Raw genomic sequence first — 22,525 nt, forward strand, 5'->3', positions numbered from 1 at the left:
ACTAGTCACATGGTAATCACTGAGACAGTGACAACCCCATCTTCAAGTGTTTCATCATCTCCTTAAGTACTCAGACAAGCAGTGACAACCCAGAATAAAGGCCATGGTGGAGGACATCTAGTATGGGAGCCTATAACAGGGAAACGTGATGTAGACTTGAGAAAGTCAGAGAAAGCTTTCACGGAGGAAGTCACATTTAAGTTGAAATCTGAAAGACAAGCAGGAGATTGGTGAGCATTTCAAACAGGAAAGAACATGAGAAAAAAACCTAGAGGCAAGAGGGAGCAAGGAGTATTCAAAGACCTGAAGGAAGCTGACTATGGTATGGAATTTGGAGTGGGCAACATACAAAGCAGAAGAGACCCCCGACCCAGAGCTGGTTCCAGAAGGGCTGTGTGAGCCATAGGTCCCTGGACGTTAACTGGCAGGAGTGTAGGACCACCGAAGGGTTGTGAACAAGTCGGGGACAATTAGATGCGCACTTTAAGATCAGCTCTGTATGCTGTATGGAGGATGGCTTGGAGTGAGATAAGAAGGAAGATGGAGAAATCAGAAAGCTGCTACCTGCCAACGAACCATGAGAGAGAAGGTGAAAGTCGGAGATAGGGAAGTGGTCACAGGGATGGAGAAAAGTGAACGAATTCAAATAATATTTAAAAGGTAGAGCTAACAAGATTTGGTCAGTGATTAGAAGTAAGGAGTGAGGAGCAAGAGCAATTAGGAAAGAGAGGGATAAAGAAGGAAAAGGTCAAAGTTTCTACTTTCGGCAATTGGATACCTGGTGATATTCTTACTAGTATAGGGACTCAGGAGGCAGAGCAGGTTTAAGGCAGAAGATGATGGGTTTAGGTTTAGGTGTAGGGTTGAGTTTGAAATGTACAAAGGTCATCCAGATGGAGATGATCTGTAGGCAACTGGATTCTCTGCCAACCATCACATCTTACTTCCCCACCGCAACTGGCAACCACAGTCCTACCTCCGCAAGCAGCTAAGCTCTCTATGAACTGACCAATAAGCACCTTGAGTACCACCTGCCGTCTAGAGTATTATTAGCCTCCTGTTTTAATAACCGATAAATTTAAATATGCTTCTCTCAAAAATTCATTCTAAGCAAGAACAGGATGTGGGTACAACCCAACAGATAATTATATATGTACTGTGAATTCTATTTTAAATAAGACTATTGTTATTTAATTGATCAGAACTTTGTAAATCTAAATCAATTTTTTACTCTTCATTTTGCTATCACCAGGACAGAGAGTCCCACTTTTTGTAATGTCTTCCTGTCTTATTATTCTTCATGAAATTAAACAGTATTCTTCATGAAATTAAACAGTAGGAATGGGACACAAATTATTTCCTTTCCTTGAAAGGAAAGGTCTAAGCTTCACAACATCAAATCAGATTTCTTAATCTGAGAATATGGTTTGCTTAGAATCAGAAAACGTTATAACTAAAACATTTAAATAAGTGGTTATTTTTAATTCAGAAATCCCTATGCACATGGCTCTTTTCAACAAAACTTAGCCTGTGTTAGGAGAAAGATATTTAAGTGTAGTTCTGGTCTCTTCCACAATGGGTCAAGTAGCAGCTGCAGGGAGGAAAGAAGTAAAGTTTTTTGCAGGTGTGGGCTTCTCCCAGGTGGGAACTGCTTTCCACTGGAAGGAGTGGTGGCCAAGTTCAAGACAGAACCTCTTGCGGGACTCACACCTTTGAAGACTTAAAGTAGGAAAGCCACAAACCATCAAATCCAAAGGAACGATATACTATATTGAGAGGGATTCAAAAAGGCCACTTTCTCCAGAAAGCCTTCCCTCATTTCATTCAGGCTGAGTTAGATGTGCCTCCCATTTGCTCAAGTAGAACCCTGGGCACCTCTGCCATGGCACTTTATACCCCTTATTGGAAAGATCTATTCCGGTGCCCATTCTTCCACCACACCAGTGTGCAATGTGAGAGCAGAAATTGTGTCTTAGACATTCACATCTCCTTGGTGTTGAGCATAGTAGATACTCAATAAAATCTAATATATAATAAAGACAGTAAATGGCCTAGACAAATGTTTCTCGGGCAACTCTACCATGAGTAAAGGTATTTTGATGCTTAAATACATACAAACATATAATTTTATAAAAATTTTAGCACTGGCTGGTGTGGCTCAGTGGATTGAGCTCTGGCCCATGAACTGAAAGATCACCAGTTCAATTCCCAGTCAGGGCACATGCCTGGATTGCAGGCCAGGTCCTCAGGTCAGGGCATGTGAGAGCCAACCAATTAATGTTCCTCTCCCTCCCTTCCACTCTCTCTAAAAATAAATAAAAATCTTTAAAAAATAAAATACAATTTTATTCACTCTTAGCTCTGCAGCTAACATAAAACCCAGTCCCTGAAAAGTCCTTTTAAAGAAGGAATTGTTTTAGATGTGCCACCAAATGAATATGGTTTTCTCTTTTCTTTCTCCTCTGCGCTGGCCTACCTCCACGGGTCACTATTTGTACATCCTTCAATTCAAATATATGTATTGAGTGTGCATACTCTACGGCCAACACTGTGCTAAAGCAGGATGTGCAGCATTGAATCTGATAGAACCAGGCCCATGCATTCATGGAGCTCACATTCTGGTGTCCACTGGCACCTGCTCACCTCTAAAACCACAAAGACCCTGAGGCTGTCGCGTGGGCATGAGACATTTTTATCTTTAAGCTCTTAAAAAATGTAATGCCCTGATAAGGCAAGACCGTGCTAATCCAGGAATCTGGAGGTTTGCCAGCCAGAGTTAAATAACAAGTCTGCTAAAGCATTTTAATTTTCTCAAGGCAACTGAGAACTGATCAGTCCACAGGGATCTGTACTGAGGCACATCCACATTTCCTTTGGCCTCCCTCAATGTGGCATCTGCATGGGGATACCACTCCCCTCCCATTGCTTTTCAGCCAAAGGGAGACAATGATGCCCACCTCCATGTGACATCATTTGCGAAGGCCTTTCAATGCCCTGTTTACAAGCCACCCTTGTGTGAATTAGGGAAAGGCGCCCCCTCTGGGCAGGTGAATTTTTAGAAGGCAACCCTTCCTCCCCAGCAGATGCAGCCCTGCTCAGGGGTGAGCTTCTAGGGGAGCAGGGTTTAAAGGCCAACGTTTCAATCCCAATGGGCCCACTCAGTAGAGTCCCATGCTGAAGCCCTGCCATCAATGCCCTGGGCCGTGTACTGGATACAAAATGCATTAGTACATTTTCATTATTTTTATTTTAAGTTTGCAGTTAGCATTCACCACTAAGGAAGCCAGTTTTTCTTTTTATCCTCATCCAAGAACACTTCTCTTCATTGCCTTTTTTTTTTTTTAAGAGAGAGAGAAGGGAGAGAGAGAAACATCAATGCGAGAGAGAAGCATGAACTGGTTGCCTCCTGTATGTGCCCGTACTAGAGACCAAACCCACAACTTAGCTCTATGTGCCCTGACTGGGAATTGAACCCAAAACTCTTTAGTTATTAAACGACACCCAACCAACTGAGCCACACCAGCCAGGAAAGAAAAAAGTTTTTCTGGGAAATTACCGACCTACATGGAAATCCTTTCCTAAAATCCCAGCAGCAGCCACAGAGCCTTTAAGCATGATTCAAGATCATTAAACTTGGTTTCCAAGATTGCAGTTTATTTCTGCCAAATAACTCTTCAAAAACCTGTGACTTCACTGAGCTCTGAGCAATTCAGAAATGGAAAATGAGCACAGTCTTCAGTTATACGCACCTCCCTGAACAAATATCAAGGTCATGTTTCCACTAGTTTTCAGAGTCATATCACTATGAAAGTGCAGTCTAGTAGCCTTTGAATCTCCTAGAGCTTAAGTTCCCAGTAAGTCATTTTCCTCACGTAACAAGTCAACAGATCTCCTCATCCTAGTCATTTGTTATCTTGAAAGAAGCCACTCTCTACCCTTTGGGGTTAACTATTTCCAAATGCCTGAAACTAGTAATAGTTCAAAGCACAGGCATGAGGAAAATACATAATCTTAATCATTTCTTTCATCACGTCATTCAATATACCTGACTTGAAATGTAGCCCTAATGTCAGTGGGGAGTAGCCCTGACCCTTTAAGATCTAGATAAAACAGGTTCAAATTCCAGTTCCGGGTCCTGTGGAAAGACCAGGGCCCTCCTGAGATTTCTGCAAATGAGGCAGGCAGGGCAGGAAGGGTTGTGCTCCCTGCTCCTTCAGTTCTGGTTCCCAGCCTCCCTGGAATCTGGGCTCTCCACGCTGCCCCCTGGGGTGTTCCTTCATCCAGGCTATGCTGTGATTCCCGGGGAACCAGCCCTCTCACTTGTGACCCCATGAAGCAACTGCGAAAGCTAGGCTGCCGTGGGGATGGGGAGACGTTCCAGGGCTCCCCTCCAGCTGCTGACACCCATGCAGCCCACCTGTTCTCAAAGGGCCCCTCAGACAAGCAGCACTGGGCATGTCCCACCACCCACACCTAGCAGGGGTCATCCTGGCCTAGCTCATGCCTCTTCCTCTTTCTCCTCGCCCCTCTTTCCAGGCACCACCACCCCTGGGTCCAAATTCTCCTCACAATTTGAAATGAGCCATTCAGCCCCTCCTTCCCAAGCCACCCCAGATACAACTTGAAGCAAACCCTTTAAGGCACTCAGCTGAACAAATGGGCTGTTTGCTCTTTCAGCAGAGGCCTTGACTTTGTAGTTATTTTATTTTTGTTTTTGTCTTTAAATAACATTCACCATCCTTGAAGACAGCTATGGTTTCAAAGAGCCACTTTCTCTTGCTTTTGCATTTCTGATAAATGGTGCAATAGAAATCAGACACTTGAACCTCCTTCTTCAGCTTGAATAAACAGTGGAAACATCCCCCCCACCCTGCTTTTTTATTGCAGGTGTCTGGTTTATGGTAACTGCATTCAATTTTTCCAAGCTTAGAATAAATTTCTCAAATTATGAACTGGCAAGTAGGTTTAGCCCTACTTGTTTATGGAGCTAACTATTTAGGTGTAAAGACAGAAAGAGTTTGAGTTTAAAATCTCAATCAGGCCACAGCCCAAGATCTGAAAGGCCCCTTTGATTGACAAGCTCTGTATTAAGTAGCCTGTCTCAGGAGCGCTGCCTTACAGTGGTTCATGCCTGTCTGGACGTTCAATGGGTTACACAAGGCAAAGGGCTGGCCTTGCTTACTCTCATGGCTTTTTTGACAAACAGTCAATATGCTGTTCCCTCTGATCCTTCTCAGGACTGGAGACAGTTCTGCTTACAGGAGTGGGGCCAGGGCATGAGGTAGGTCACAGGTAGGTCACACACACATCACAAACAGAAAAGGGGAAGATTCTAGTTTTCTTCATTTTCTGAAAAAATTTTAAAATGCATGTATACAGACATAAGTACTGAATGCATGTATGTGTATGTCTGTGTATATACAATGAGTACATTTGTTTGTAGACTCCTAGAGCTCATCATACTAATACTCAGCCCTTACAGTATAATAGAATCACCTGAAGCACCTTTGAAAAGAGACTGATGCCTCAGCCCAGCCCAGACTGATGGTATCATCTCTTTAGAGGTAGGGCTTGGGCACCTGTATTTCCTATTAGTTCTTTTTAAACTCCCAAGGAGATTCTGGTGCAAAGCCAGGATTGAGAGCTCCTTCGAGTCTTCTAAGCCCTAGCTACTGAAGTCTGAACAGCAGAGCAGCATTGACTGGGATGCAGACTACCAGGTCATACCCCAGACCTACAGAATCAGAATCTGCAATTCAACAAGATCCCAGGTACCCTGTGTGCACATATCAGTGTGAGAAGCACTGCTGTAGTCACTCTCATCTGATCCATGAGGCCCCGGGAAACTAAGTGACCACGGAGGTCATGCTGTTACCTGAAGACCCAGATGGGACTACAGCCCAGGCCTCTGTATCACTAGACCCTTTATTTTCATTACATTACTATTTTTTACATGTGTAATACAGTTTTTCTCTAGTTTACCACAGCTCACTATGACTTGCCTCTGTTCAAAAAATAAAAACAACATAAAATTTAAAATGCATTCAAGACTTCCAGAGGTTTTCTTTCCTGCTGGGAGAGGACAAAATGATTAGATGACATGACAAAAAGCACTCAAGTCAGACATCGTGGAGCAGCTGTGGAGAAAAGATGAAAGACATGTAACCAAACAATCGTATCTAATTTGTAGGTCAGCAGGTTGCAGAAGCCACACTGATGCTGATAGAAGGAACAGACATTGCCTCCAATCTATCAAGTTTGCATCTTGTGGCAAATCAGAACTCAGCATAGGGGAGATACTGGAGCCTTCATCATGCACCTGAAAAAGAGCACATGAAAAGAGGGAGGGTTGTTCACAGGCTTGCAAATTTCATAGGTACCTTTCCTGTGAGAGCAATTCACATTCCATTATCACAGAAAAAGGAAGCAAAACAAATTCCACAGATCCATGTAAGATAAAGTTTTACAGTCAGGGCAGCCAGCTATATCAGGAATGCGATCAATCCCACACTTCTACAGCCCTAGGAATCTGTGGGATTTTCCTTCTGCCAGGTTCCGCGGGCTCAGCCTTCCATCTGTGCACCCTGCGCAGCTAGCGGAAGCCCTCACACCACCCCAGAATCACATAAGCCCCACAGGGAAGGAAGACTCCCTCACAGCTTGCTGTTCACAGCCTTCATATGAACCAGCCTCCTTGACCCATTCCTCGTGCTTTATCCTATTATGATTATGCTGCTGGTTTGGGGGATGATTTTGATTTCCCACCCTGGCCACATGGACTCAGGCTGCTGCAAGCAAACAGCCCTCCCCCATCTGACCTACCTGTGACCCTCATGCCCTGGCCCCACTCCTGTAAGCAGAACTGTCTCCAGTCCTGAGAATGGCATCAGGCCACCAAGAATCCACCATCCCAGGCCCAAGAGCACTTGTTCCTTCCTAGTTCTCCAGCAATACCACACCCCCACGGCTGCTGGCCGAACCCGAGAAGCCTCCAGCCTGCAGGTTGAGCACTGAGAGATGGTATCACCCTGGCCCAGGGCCACCCCCTGCCCGATGCCTTTCCTGGGGCATTTTCAGGCATATCATCACAGCTGCTTAGCTTCTCTATGAAGTTTGTGCTTTCTGGGCTGTGACTCTCCAGAGAGGCAGAATAAGTGGTGTTTTGGTTCCCTGCCTGATGAAAGTGATCCACCTCCAAGGACACATTCTTTACATGCTATGTACTGCTGCTCCAGCTATCTCTGACAGTGGTGAACTCAAATAGCAGAAAAGGCCACTGCTAACAGCAACTATTACAGAAAAGAGACTCTCCGCAATTCAAAGAGGACATGCTGCCAGGGAAAACGCCCTGTGCAAAGACAAGCAGAAATTTTCTCCCAGCTCTTTGGAAGCCTGCTGTCATGAAGCCAGGGGAAAGGGGTGGGGGAGGAGGCCCAGTTTGGAGTAACACCAAGGACGGCGCAGCAGCTATTACAGGGTAGTGAACGTCAGACAAAATGCAGAGGGGGCCAGGAGGCTGAGGTGAGGTCAGGCAGGGTCAGGCAGGCATGGACCAGCTTGGGCTTGTAAAATACCTATTACCTGCCAATAGACAAGGGATGACACATCTAAGCACTGTCCAAAGGTGAGGAAACTCTAACCACAGAGGTCTGACAAGTTTTTCTTCATAGCACCCCACCACCAGATCCATTCTGTCACTACCAAGTGACTCCCACTGGGGTTGCTTCAGGAAGGTTGAAGAATCCCTGTTTCTTGTCATCAGATGGTTTAACTAATAGAAAACCCTTTTTCTTACTGTGTGGCATATTAATTGAGTGAGTAGATAAACAGATGAAAGAATGAATGCATTAATGAATGAATGAATGAATGAATGAACAAATGATAGAAAAATAGAAACATATATTGCATAGAGAAGTAGGAACAGGTGAATTACATAGATAGCAAAGATTAAAGCCAGCATTTCTTACTGTCCCCAAACTATCTCTGAGGATCACACTGCAGTTGAGTTTTGGGAATGTCCCAATGAGGCTAGGAGTATGATGTTCCTGGACTGGTATCAATGACCATTAATAATAAGTGATCACATGCCAGAGAGTGGCTGCTATGTACCAAGCATTGTATCATATGCTGTAGTAGATAGAACTCCTGCACATTCTGCATACACTACTTTGAGAAATGTTATTTGGGGAATGGATGTGATAGCTGTTCTGTAATGCATTCAGAGAAGTGTTTATAAACACTTTTAATACCAATGTTTATAAAAGTGGTACCTGCTTGAGACAAATAAAACTGTGTTTTTTAAGTGGAAAAATATTGGACTCACTGTTATGACTAATAAAATCCAACTCACATTGACACAAGCATAAAAATAGACATTGTTACAGATATGGGAAGATCACTTTGAACTATGACAGGAAATAAACTAGAAGACACTTTCTTCTCTTAACATTAATTTATTATTTTTCTCAGAACTGGCTCTTTTAGCTTCCCTATCCATGTGATAGAAAACACATCTCTCATGGCAAACAATGACCCAGTGCTTGAGGGGATATGTAAAATGTCACTGGTTAAAGGCTAGAAAACAGAGGCTGTGAAGAAGCCAGATGACATGAAGAGGTAGTCTCATGAACTTATAGTTTTCCATTTGTCTACTGAGAAGTTGAACTGATCTAGATTGCTATTTCCCTGTTTAGACATAACCTCTTTTTTAAAAAAATAATAATTTTTATGAATTTATTAAGCCAAACTAATGATATTACCAAAAAGCAAAATTTCAAATGCTCCCATGCCTAACCTCTTACATCATGTTTCAGCCTACTACCTTATAACCCTGCTACTTCTCCAGAACCTCCTGCCCATGTAATAGGTTTCCTTTTGTTTCCAGCATGGATTACAGGTGCATGCAAGTCTTAAAATACACTAATGGTATGTTGAATGTCTCAACACCTTGACCCAAATTCACTTGAAATCAACTTCTTGCTTTAAGGTATTTCACTTCTCTAAAAGGCTCAGATTGTCCAAGGTTTATAGAGATAGGAGGAGAAAAGTAATACAGGTTTTATGTTTTATTATGTTTATCAAGTGTTTAGTACACTGAGGAATAAGTTGAAAATCTCCCACCATAATGATCATGCCATCATTTGTCGGCTCCTTCCATGTTTCAGACCCTTAAACCCAAACAACTTCACAAAGGTAATTATTTCTTCGGTGGAGAAAAGATTCAGAGAGGTTAAGTGACTTGCCCAAGCTCATAAAGCTAGTAAGTGACAAAGATAGAATTTGAACCCGGATCTCTCTGACCCCAAAGCCCATGTGTTTTTCACATGGCTGATCAAATAACCATTGTCATCGATTCTTATTGTCACTTTAAATTTGGTTGTGGAGGAGGGAGTGGAAGTTATAATCATAGGAGAGTATCCCAGAATTTCTCATCACTTCTATGACCCACAGCACCTCATTCAAGTCACCTTGGATTCTCTACTAGTTGAATGTACCTAGACGTTTTCAGCCTTACAGGGTCTTGAGGGCTTCATTATAGGTAAGCACTCTGTCCCTGAGAAGGGAGGTCTTCACCTGGGTCCTGTGCACTGAAGAGTTTGTTGCAAAGTCTAGCCCTTTCAGGTTAGAATGCTTAAAGTGTTGCCCTTTCTGCTGTTCTAACAGGATTTTCTTGGGGAGAGGCTGCCTAAGCCTTAACTAAGTTTCCTTCTCTGTCATCTTCTAAAAGCAAAGAAGACAAAATCAATTATTGTTAGCATCTACCTTCCCCAGTCCCTAAAGATTCTGTCCCCCTCTCGCCAGGTAACATGGTGGAGTAGGGCAGTGGCCCACTCAGTTGAAGGAAACTCCACTTTAAGGCAACATCTTCCCCTCTGGTTTCATTCATTAGGGCCTATGATTTCACTCTGGGCTCTTCTAACTCAAGTCCACATGGTTCCTCCAGAGTACACCTACTCATTGTTAGATATTGCCCCTTCCATTCATCTATTCACTGAGGATTTATTGAGCACCTACTATCTGCCAGATACTATTTTAGGTGCCAAAAATACTGGTGTGAACAAGATTGGAAGGTCTCTGTCTTCATGCAATTTATATTTTGGTAAAAGAAATAGAAAATAAAATAAGTAAACAAGTAATAAGATAATTTAAATTTGTGATAAGTGGTATGGATAAAAGAAATAAGGCTATTAGACAGCATCAGAAGACTCCAGAGGATCCACTTTAGAAAGGGTGCTTCCTCCCAAGGAGGTGATATTTGAGCAGAGACCTGAGACTGAGAAGAATCCAGCCATATCAGATTTAGCAAAAGAGCATTCCAGGAATAGGAAACAGTAAGTGAGAAGTCCTTGAGGTAAGCAAGACACTGGTCCATTCTAGAAAGAAGGGCTGCAACATAGTGAGCGAAAGAGTGGTCAGTTGACACGAAATTAAAGAGGAAGACATGGACTAGGTCATAAAAGCTTTTATATGCCATTATTAGGAGTTTGCAGTTTATTTTATATGAAATAGGAAAATAATAGAGGATTTTGGCAGAACAATGACATTATTAGATTTAAATATTTAAAACTTACTCTGCTGTTACAGAAAAACAAACTAAACAGGAAAAAGGTAGAAGAAGGGAGACTGGACTGGAGGGCCTGACAGTAGTCCAGGAAAAGTTGATGGTGCCTTGGAGTAAGGGGGGACAATAGAGAGGAGGAAATTAGATGGATTGGAGATGTATTCTTCAGGTAGATGTATTTTTTGGTTATGAACCAGAAGTAGGAGATGATGATAAGGGAAACATCCAAAATGACTCTTAGATTTTGAGTTTAAGTAATTGGTTGCAAGGTGATGCTCTTTATTATTGTAATAAAAAACTGAGGTGGGGGAAGGATTCTGAAGATGGAACAGGGGTATTTGGGGCACATTACGGTGCCTATTAGACTTGTGAGAAAATGCTCACAATAAAAACCAGGACACAGGACTTGAGCAGCAAAGCGAGTCGTTTATTCACGAGTCTGCAGAGTTGGGTGCACCCTCAGCCAGGAGAATGTGTGCTCCAAGTAGACAAAGAAAACTGGTTTTATAGTAATGTGATTAGCTCCCCCTCCCCTCTCCTACTCCCCCGTTTCTCCATTACTGGTTACTCCAGAGCTACAATCTAACACGATTATCTAAATACCCCTTTTGTGATTTGTAAATATGCTAATACTGTCAACTTCCTTCTCAGAGATCCTCTAATTACACTTGCCCTTGAGACCCTCTCATTACATTTGCCCTTAAGACCCTCTAATTACATTTGCCCTTCATTACTAATGATTTTCTACCGGTTTGGGAGTCACTATGTCCTTGTTTCTTACACACTCAACAAGTGAAGTTTCCAGTACCAATTGGATTCTTAATTCTGGGGCTCAAAAGAAATATTTGGGCAAAAGATACACATTTGAAATTCATCAGCATAGGGTGGGTCAAAGCCATAAAATGAAAATGGATAATATATCAAGAAAATGTTGGCAAAGAAAGAGAAAAGATCCAGGGCAGGTCTTGTGAGAGAGACTCTGGGTACCTCAGAATGGATGAAGAAACTACTCAGACACTCACCATCTGAGGAAAGAAGGGAGGGAGTTTTCTCTGAGGAAAATCGCCCCCTTTTCTTTATTAGCCAGGGTTTTTATCTACTTTCTACACGTGGAAATGCATAAGGAAAACATGCAGCCCTTCCCCAAATAGTAGGGAGTGAAAGGGAAATGCAGATCAATACAGGGTTGAAATGCCCAGGTATTTTACACAAGTTCAAAAATATTTCTTCTTACTTAATCATTGTTTTTCACATCCTACTGACAAGGATTTGAGGCTATTCAGAGAAAAACAGAGCAGGTTCCCTTTCCCTTAAAAGCCATTTTGTATTTTTACTCTATCTTTAAAATCCCCCAGAGGGTGGGATTCAGAGCAAGTATGAAAGACAAGAAACCTGCTGGTTAAGACTCAAGTTCCCATTTTTGGGCTGGTTCCACACAGTGGTCATCAAAGTCTTTCAAATCACACGCCTGTCTCCCACAGTCTTGGGGTACAACCTCACTTGGATGTTGGATAGAAGAGGAAATAGCCAATCTTAAAGATACATTAAGCAAGAATGATGCACTTGGCATAATCAGGACACTATTTTCTTCTTTTTCTTCACTACCTGTTCTAACCATAACCTTGGTGCAACTGCTTGTTTCTTACTCCTTGAATAAAATGAAGGCAATTTTGTGACTTTCTAGACATTCTTAAGTAATAAAAAGCCATTTAGCCATCTTTGATCAGACACACACACAGAGTCTCATGTACAAATAGTCCAGGCTGCTAACAAAAACTTCCAAATTCATGAAGAATTGAAGCTTCTCTCTCCCTTAGCTTTGGTATGCTCCAACCTGGCTGCCTCTAGGATATAGTTGGCTCTTTATTTCTCTTGCCTAAAACATGTAGTTTCCCCTGATCAGGCTGCTTCTGGTTCCTCCAGGAAAAGTATGGAATAGGAAAGATCTTACTTGACTTGTCTAGGTATAAACTAAACAAAGCTATCTGGGCTTGGCTGGTATTCAGAGCCTCAGTCTCTTATGGAACAATTTTAGGCTTTTTTTCAGAGACTCCACTATCTCAGAAAATCTTGCAATGGTCGGTCCCTTGCTGTAAGTAAATGCATCTCCTAGGGCTGGTCACTGAAAATTCTTCCCTCACCACCTCAGAATCTAATGGTATGTTTCCAGGGCTTATTTGTGGTTTTTGTTTGTTTCCAAGCAGCCTTCTTGGACAGAATCTAAGAAAACCTCATTCCTGCTCTACTTCAGGTCCAAAAGTATTCAGGCAGCCCTCCCAACATAGCATCATCTCTTTATGCTGCCATCAGAGGAGCTATTCAGCCGCAGTCAAACTCCAGTCCTCCATGCCCCATTCTCCATGGAGCTCACCAGTTAAGCCCCTTTCACTAAACTGGCAGGGCAGAGCAAACACTTTCACTGCTTCCCTGCTTTGGTGGGAAACTTATTGCAGACCTCATAGGTAATTTTCTCTCCAATTTCCTATGCATTTTGGTCTCTTCAAGCTGGAGGCATTTCATCAACTAAGGAACATAAAACCCTCTCTTAGCTGCCTCCTTTACAAGTCCTAGCTAATCGGCTTATTTCTCACTTTGAAATGTGGGGAATATTTGCTCTGATTGTGTTGGGAAGACAAAGCTGAAGACAAAGTAGGATTAGTCCTGTTTTACAATCCTGTGTACCCAGAAAACCAAGAAAGAGCAAGCAGAAAAAAAGTAAAACCAGAAGAACATGATGTAGCAGAAGCTAAAGGGTACTCAAGCAGCCAAGTGTTGCTAAAAGGTGGAACAAGATGAAGACAAAGAAATCCTCTTTGGATTTGGTGCCTTGAGTTGAGGACAAAAGTTAAATTGACATAGTAGGTACTTCCTGAAAATCTGTTCTCCTCTCTTGGAAGCAGCACCCCTATGGCCAGCTCCAGAGTAAATCTTGATTGGTCCAAGCCAAGCCCTATAATCTACTCTCCTCTGGCAATGATCCATTTAGAAATGGGCATGTGATACAATTCTGGAAAACAAGAGGTGAAGGGAAGACTGTTGGAGGATTTCTATAGAGGTTTCTGTTTTCTTAAAAAGAGACACAAGACAAGGCAGCTCCTCTTCTGCCATTGGCTATTGTCATTTGTTCTGAGGAAACCCTCTTGGTAGCAGCCTGAGGATAAAGCCAACACCAAAGAGAGGGGCAGAGCCAAGAGAATTGCCCTAAAGCAAAGGCTGGGGCCCACTCTACCTGTGGGGTTCTTGTTATTTAATCTCATAAATCCCTATTTTATTTACACAGTTGGTTTACAGTTTTCTGTTATTTAGTGCCAAAAGCATCCTAAAGAAAAAAAAGTAGGCATAAGGAAGGTGCAGAATTGGAGGCATAGTGTAGGTAACACTTCTGAAATGTTTTTCTGGAAAGAGAGGCAGAGAAATGATCTGGCAGTTGAGGGGTGTTGAAGAATCTAGGGAAGGCTTTTTTAAAGATGAGAGACACTGTAGCTAGTTTGTACTGGAAGCAGAAGAAATGATGTCGTAGAAAGGGGAGAGGGCAGAGCTTCAGGGTCAAGCATCTTCTTCCCGCCTCAGTTAAAGTCCCAGCCTCTCCTGGAGTCTCCCCGCTGCTCTCGCTGATGCCCTCTCAAGGAAGAGCCACCAGTTCTCACACCATTGCTTCCATTCTCTGACTACAACTGCTTGCGCCCTAGCTCCCTACTTGTCTGTTGGAAGAACCCCTTCAGCCATCTCAGCTCTTTGTCTGGAGAAGAAGCAAGGACTCATCCCTGCAGGGCAGATCTCTCTAGGACAAGGTCTGCTCAAAACAGGCTGATAGAAGCCCAGCTTTTTATGTTCTTAAGGTTCTTCCCAAGGAGACCCCAACCTTACAAATGTTTACTTCCCCTCACAAAGAAACACAGGCTACCCAAGAGACTAGCTTGCAGTTATTGATTTATCCTTCAAGTTGAGCCTACCCTTAAGGCTTCAAGAGGCTCAACTTATTGAAGTTTGTTGATACTTAAAACCTTCCTTCCTTAACATTCTACTTTTTAATTATAAGTACACAAAAGGACACGCACAGTGCCTGTTGGAGTAAGTAGCTTCTTTCCTCCAAGGTGGAATGCCTGGTCCCAAAGTCAGGAGCTCTCTCCCTTTCCTAGCCACCTGAAGTCATATGCAAATTAACTTAGGCTACAGGATCCTTTCCCAGCTGGAGCTGGAGCTTTATCAGACAAGGTATTTATTTAATAACTAACTGGTGATCCAAAAGGGCATTGCTGTAAAGCATTTCCAGTAAAAATATTTTAAAAATGCAAAGGATCAAGTCGAGAACAATGTTGATTTGCCTTTCTATTGTTTCCTGTCCAGAGTAATGATTTGTTCTACATTTCACTTCCTCTATTCACTTAGCAGTAAAACAAGATATATTGTCAAAAACGTTTAACCCCGTGCTATGAGATACAATTACCTACAGTCATATAGAAACACCTGGTAAAAGCCCAACAACTAGGTTTCATTTCCTTATGAAATTTCAACAATTCGTTAACCAAAATATTACAATTGGCCAAAATATTTTAAATATCTAAAACCAGCTCCCTCCATTGACTAAATTCAAATTGACTAACTAGTTCTTGTTTTACCACATTTTCTGACTAACGTAATTTTGGCTAAAATACAAACTGTGTTTAAGAGAAACAAACCAGCCAAATACTCACTTTTTAAAATCTCCACACTTACCTATAATCACTAGGGTTGAGATTTTCCACTTAGAACAATAATTTAAACTAAGTAACTTGAAATTTTTAATGATTTTGAAGTAAAGCATTTTAGTACTAAATTTATTTATTTTCTGGGCTTATTTTGTTAAAGTCTGCATCTGCGCATACTTTAAGATTTATTTCCCTCATATCCTTTTTTAGAATAAGCCTGTTACTAATTAGTTAATTGTGTGATGATCTTTCTCTTGATAATGAGTCCTTGCAACAAACATCAATAATATATGCCATTGGAGACTCTTTTTGGGTTTCTCCTCTGAGAACTGCCCTTTCCTGTGGAGGTAATTTCCATGAACATGGTCTTCTTGATTTTACTCTCTTGGTCACATCTGATTGGTCCAAAGATAAATTGGCCAAGTCAGAATGCTCAAATTGTCTCTCACGTAAATTTGGCATTGGATTTGCCATTCTAGTCATGCTTTATGGGTACTTAAGAGGATGGATGGGAGCGTGAGCAGACATAAAAGCAAAGGAGAGAAGAAGATAAAGCACACCACAGAAAGAACAGAAATAAAAGACCATGGAGCCTCACAAAGAGCAGTAAGGAGGGATAGACAACTTGGTTTCCAGTGGCTTTCAAGCACCCAACCTGTGCCTCATCAAGTCCCCTCTAGATCTTTGGTTCTGTGAAACACCCTTATAGTCTTGTGTCTTTTTTAAAGCTTATACACACTTAAGAGAATTTCTCAAACTTTAAATTAACTCTTCTCTAAAATGACAATGAGGACTTCCGGCCAAGATGGAGGCCTAGACAGACATGCTGCAACTCCTTCCACAACTAAGAAGGGATACAACTACCTCAAAATTAGAGACAACCAGGAGTTCTAGAAAATTGAGCTTCATGGAAGTCCAACAAACAAAGATATAAAGAAGAAATACTCATTGAGACAGATAGGAGGGGCGGAGCCAGGGCAGAGAGAATGCAGTGTGGTAGCAGGAGCAGCAGCAGACTAGCAGAAAGCACAAACATTTTAAAAAGTCACAGGGACACCTGGGGAGCACTCCTAGCACCAGACCAGACCACACAGCTCATAGTTCCAGTGCCAGGGAAAATAAAGTCTCATTGCTTATGACTATGCAAACCAGTGGGGGATGGAGTGAAGGAAGAAACTGCCAATCTCTCAGTAAAGTCCGCTTGTTTTAAGGGTCCCCATGATCCTAGAACATCTGCAAACCCATCCACTCTGGAAGCAACAACCAGGGCAACAGCTAAAGAGGTTTCAGGCCCATACAGAAGTGAGAGAAGTGCCTGGAAAAGGCTGAACATGACATTATTCCCTCTCAGACCCCTCCCCCACACACAGCACCACAATGTGGTGAAATGAGTCACCCTGTACTGATGAAAACCTAAGGTTCTGCTCCTTACAATGTAACAGGTGCGGCAGCTCTTCCTAAGACACAGAGGCAAACGAACACAGGAGGTTGTCAAGATGAGGAGAGAGAGAAGTAAGGCCCAAAAGAGGGAACGAATCAATGTTCCAGTGGAAGAACTAAGCGACAAGGAGATAGCCAACCTAACAAACAAGCAGAATAGCCAACCTAACAGATGAAGAGTTCAAAACATTGGTGATAAAGATGCTCACAGGCTTGGCAGACATGCAAAGTATGACAAACGCATAAGGGAAGAAGTGAAGGCTGTGCTAAATGAAACAAAGGAAAATCCACACAAAATCAATGGTGAAGAGAGGGAAGCTGGGGTTCAAATCAATGATCTGGAACATAAGGAAGACATAAACAGTTTACTAGTACAGAATGAGGAAACAAGAATTGAAAAAAATGAGGAGAGGATTAGGAACCTCTGGGACAACTTTAATTGTGCCAACATCCAAATCATAGGGGTGCCAGAAGGAGAAGAGCAAGAAATTGAAAACTTATGGGAAAAAAGAATGAAAGAAAAATTCCCAAATTCGGCAAAGGAAATAAACATACAAGTCCAGGAAGCACAGAGAGTCCCAAACAAGCTAGACCCAAAGAGGACCACACCAAGACACATCATAATTAAAATGCCAAAGGTTCAAGAAAAAGAGAGAATCTTAAAAGCAGCAAGAGAAAAGCAGAGAGTTACCTACAAAGGGGTACCTATAAGACCATCAGCTGGTTTCTCAAAAGAAAGTTTGCAGGTGAGGAGGGACTGTCAAGAAGTATTCAAAGTGATCAAAAGCAAGGCCCTACAACCTAAATTACTCTATCCAGCAAAGCTATCATTTAGAATGGAAGGGCAGATAAAGTGCTTCCCAGACAAGGTAAAGCTAAAGGAGTTCATCATCACCAAGCCATTATTACATGAAATGTTAAAGGGACTTATTTAAGAAAAAGAGGATCAAAACTCTGAACATTAAAATGACAATTAACTCACCACTATCAACAACAGATCCTAAAAAATAAAAATAAAAACAAACTGAGCAAACAACCAGAATAGGAACAGAATCATAGATATGGGGATCATTTGGAGGGTTATCAGCTGGGAGGGGAAGGGAGAGAAATGGGGAAATCATGCAGGAATTAAGAAGCATAATTGGTAGGTACAAAATAGACAGGGGGCAGTTAAGAATAACAAAGGAAAGGTGAAGCCAAAGTACTTATATGCACAACCCATGGACATGAACTAAGAGGTGAGGGATTGCTGGAGGGAAGTGCAATACTGGGTGAAGGAGAGCAAAGGGAAGAGAAATTGGGACAACTGTAACAGCATAATCAATAAAATATACTTAAAATAAAAAATAAAGTAAAAAAATCCAGAAACAATACAGGTGATGAAAAACAAAAAAATAAATTCTAAAACAATAATTACAGCTATATTAAAGTATTTCAAAGTAAAATCAACATGATGCAGAGAGAAATGGAAATATAAACAAGAACCAAATGGAAACTCTAGAAATGAAATATAATGTGTGAAATGTTTAAAGTGTACTGAAGGGGATTAACAACAGATTAGGCAGTACAGGAGAAAAGATAAGTGACCTTGAAGACATAATAATAGAAGTATCCAAACTAAAGCATAGAGACAGAAAGAGGCTAAAAAAACTGAACAGTCTCAGTGACCTACAGGGTAATATCAAGTAGTCTCACATATACATAATGAGAGTATAAGAGAAAGAGGAGAGGGGCAGAAAAACACTAAATAAAAAATTGCTGAAATTTTCCAAATATAATGAAAACTCTGAACCTACAGATCCAAGAATCCCAACAAATCCCCATGCAGGATAACACACACACACACACACACACACACACACACACACACACACACACAAACACACACACAGCGTGTTATCATCAAATTTCTGGGAGAAAAAGTGACAAGAAGAAAATGTTAGGACTTCCGGCCACGACGGAGGCCTAGACAGACATGCTGGGTTTCCCTCCACAACTAAGAAGGAATACAACTACCTCAAAACCAGAGACAACCAGAAGTTCCAGAACATCAACCTGCATGGAAGTCCAACAAACGAAGATACAAAGAAGAAATACTCATCCAGACAGGCAGGAGGGGTGGAGCTGGGGTGGAGAGGATGCGGTGTGGTGGTGGCAGTAGCAGCAGCAGCGGCAGTGGCAGGTCGGAGGAAAGCACAGTCACATGTTTTAAAAAGTCAGGAGGGACACCTGGGGAGGGCTCCCAGCTCCTGACCAGGCCACACAGCTCATGGTCCCAGAGCCGAGGAAAATCAACCCTCATTGCTTCTGATTGTGCAAACCAGTGGGGGTTGGTGCAGAGGATGAAACTGCTGGTCTCTCAGCAGAATCTGCTTGTTTATAGGGCCCCACAGTCTTAGAACATCCGAGACCCACCCACTCTGGGAACAATGATCAGGGCAACAGCTAGAGAGGCACAGTCCCATATGAAAGTGAGAGAAGTGCCTGGAAAGGGGCAAGTGCTGAGCAAGCAACATTGTCCCCTCTCTGACCCCTCCCCCACATACAGCGCCACAACATGGTGAAACAGGTCACCCTGTACTGACCAATACCTAAGACTCCGGCCCTTAAACGTAACAGGAGCGACAGTTCTGCCTAAGACACAGAGGCAAACAAACACAGGAGCCTGTCAAGATGAGGAGACAAAGAAGTATGGCCCAAAAGAGGGAACAGATGAAGGTTCCAGTGGGAGAACTAAGCGGCAAGGAGATAGCCAACCTAACAGACACAGAATTCAAAACACTGGTGATAAAGATGCTCACAGGCTTGACAGATATGCTTGAGTATGGCAAACACATAAGAGAAGAAGTGAAGGCTATGCTAAGTGAAACAAAGGAAAATCCACACAAAATCAATGGTGAAAGGAAGGAAACCAGGGTTCAGATCAATGATTTTGCAACATAAGGAAGAAAAAAACAGTCAACCAGTACAGAATGAGGAAACAAGAATTGAAAAAAATGAGGAGAGGATTAGGAACCTCTGGACAACCTTAAACATGCCAACATCCAAATCATAGGGGTGCCAGAAGGAGAAGAAGAAAAAGAAATTGAAATCTTACATGAAAAAATAATGAAGGAAAGCTTCCTGAATTTGGCGAAGGAAATAGACATACAAGTCCAGGAAGCATAGAGAGTCCCAAACAAGCTAGACCCAAAGAGGACCACACCAAGACACATCATAATTAAAATGCCAAAGGTTCAAGAAAAAGAGAGAATCTTAAAAGCAGCAAGAGAAAAGCAGAGAGTTACCTACAAAGGGGTACCTATAAGACCGTCAGCTGGTTTCTCAAAAGAAAGTTTGCAGGTGAGGAGGGACTGTCAAGAAGTATTCAAAGTGATGAAAAGCAAGGCCCTACAACCTAAATTACTCTATCCAGCAAAGCTATCATTTAGAATGGAAGGGCAGATAAAGTGCTTCCCAGACAGACAAGGTAAAGCTAAAGGAGTTCATCAGCACCAAGCTATTATTATGTGAAACGTGAAAGGGACCTACTTAAGAAAAAGAAGATTAAAATTATGAACATTAAAATGACAACAAACTCACAGCTATCAACAACTGAATCTAAAAAATAAAAACAAAATCCAAGTAAGCTAACTAGAATAGGAACAGAATCATAGGTATGGGGGTCATTTGTAGAGTTATCAGCTGGGAGGTGGGAGGGGGAGAAATGGGGAAATGGTGCAGGGATTAAGAAGCATAATTGGTTGGTACAAAATAGACAGGGGGATGTTAAGAATAATATAGGAAAGGGTGAAGCCAAAGAACTTATATGCATGACCCATGGACATGAACTAAGGGGGGTGGGATCGCTGGGGGTAGGAGGGTACTAGGAAGAGGGGAGCAAAGGGAAAAAAATTTGGACTACTGTAACAACATAATCAATAAAATCGTCGTCGTCGTTGGCAGCCGTCCGTCTCGAGAGACGATGGTGTAGCTTCTTAAGAGTCTATCTGCACCGCCAAGAATGGCTGTGCAGTCCGACTCGGGAGTGACACGGTATCTGTCTCCTCCCGTGTTGAATCAATAAAATATACTTTAAAAAATGTTAAAACCCACAAAGAAAATAGACATTTTATCTGGAGGATAAAATAGAGTAACCACTGACTTATCAGAAACTATGTGAGCCATCTAAAACATGCTGAAAGTTAAGGAGAAGAAGAAAGAACAAGAAGGAGAAGAAGAACAAGGAGGAGGAGAAGACGGAGCAGAAGGAAAAGAGACAACCTAGGATTCTGTATCCAGTGAAAATGTTTTTCAAAAACTAAATTAAATAAGACTTTTTAGACCCCCAAAAAGCTAAGAGAATTTTCCACTAGTATACCTGTCATATAATACATGTTTTAAAAAAGTACTTTAGGGAAAAGAAAAATTATACTAGATGGAAATTTAGGTGACATAAAGAATGAAGACTGTCAAAAACGGTAAATATAAGGGCATTTTTTCCTCTCGTGTTCAAAGATTTGAACACTGCTAATCAACTTAGCCTAACTGATATTTTACAACACAGCACTGAATAACAGAAGCTACCTCTTTTTCAAGTGTACATGAAATAGTCATGAAGATAAATCATATGCTGGAACATCAAACAAGAATAGGACCATTATTTTTTTTAATTCTATTTTGAATTCTGATCAAGCATTCTAACCAGAAATTGAATCTTAAGCTCCTGCTCAGTTTCTGTGAAAACTGAGTCTGCCCTTCTCTCCATACTCTAGGCAGTGGACCAAGCTCCTATGCCTACAGCTCCTCCAATATTCTGTTATCTCCCTTGCACTGAATTCCTAGACTTGCCTGGCCATTGGTCACAAGAACCTGCTCCTTTACCTGCCACACCCTCATGAGTCCCTTGGCTCTGGTTCCAGCTACCCAGGGTCTGACTCACTCATTCATTCAAGAGACATTTATTGAGCACCTATTTTGTACTAGGCACTGTACTTAGCGCTGGGGACAGAGCCATAAAAAGGACAGACACAGTCTCTTTTCCAAAGTAATTACAGTCTAGTGAGGGATACAGACAAGTAGTATGACAATTACAGAACACTGTCATACATCCTTTGAGCAAACAAGTCCAGGCAGCTTTTAAAGCGCAGATGATGGGCACCTAATTTGGACTTCAGGTTTAAGAAAGACTTTCTAGAAGTAATAAATTCAAAACTGAGATTTGAAGAGTGAGTAGGAATTAGCCAGAAGGACAGGAAAAGTAGTACAATGTTCTTGGCCGACAGTTTTCAAGATGTATTTCCAGACCAGCAGAATCAGCATCAGCATTATCTGAGAACTTGCTAGAAATGCAAGGTCATAACTCCTTCCTCATACCTATAGAATCAGAAATTCTAGATGTGGGACCCAGCAATTTTTTTTTTAAACAATCCTCCAGTTTATTCTAATGCATGGTAAAGTTTGCAAACCACTGCTCTAGGGTGAGGATAAGATGTACAAAGGCCTGGAGAGCTTGTGGTTTCTTTAATCCTGAAGTCATACTCATCAGTTATGAGAACAGTGATTTCAGTGCTCATCTGAGATGGCAACACCACTTGAATCAGTCCCTGCATATCAGAAAAATAGAATAGAGAATGACTATTTAGTATCCTCAATACATAGTATACACTAAGCCCTATGCTTCACATAGTTTCTGTTATCTAATTTTTGCTACATTCCTATTACCATGCCCATTTCACAGATATGAAACCTGAGATCCAAAGATGTTAAGGAATTTTGACCAACCTCACTCAGCTAGTAAGTACCAAAACTAGAATTCGAACCCAGTTCTAAGTCCAAACCCCAAAGATTTTTCTAC

Source organism: Furipterus horrens, unplaced genomic scaffold (assembly GCF_987537825.1).
Source record: "Furipterus horrens unplaced genomic scaffold, mFurHor1.1.pri manual_scaffold_1, whole genome shotgun sequence".
Taxonomy (NCBI): domain Eukaryota; kingdom Metazoa; phylum Chordata; class Mammalia; order Chiroptera; family Furipteridae; genus Furipterus; species Furipterus horrens.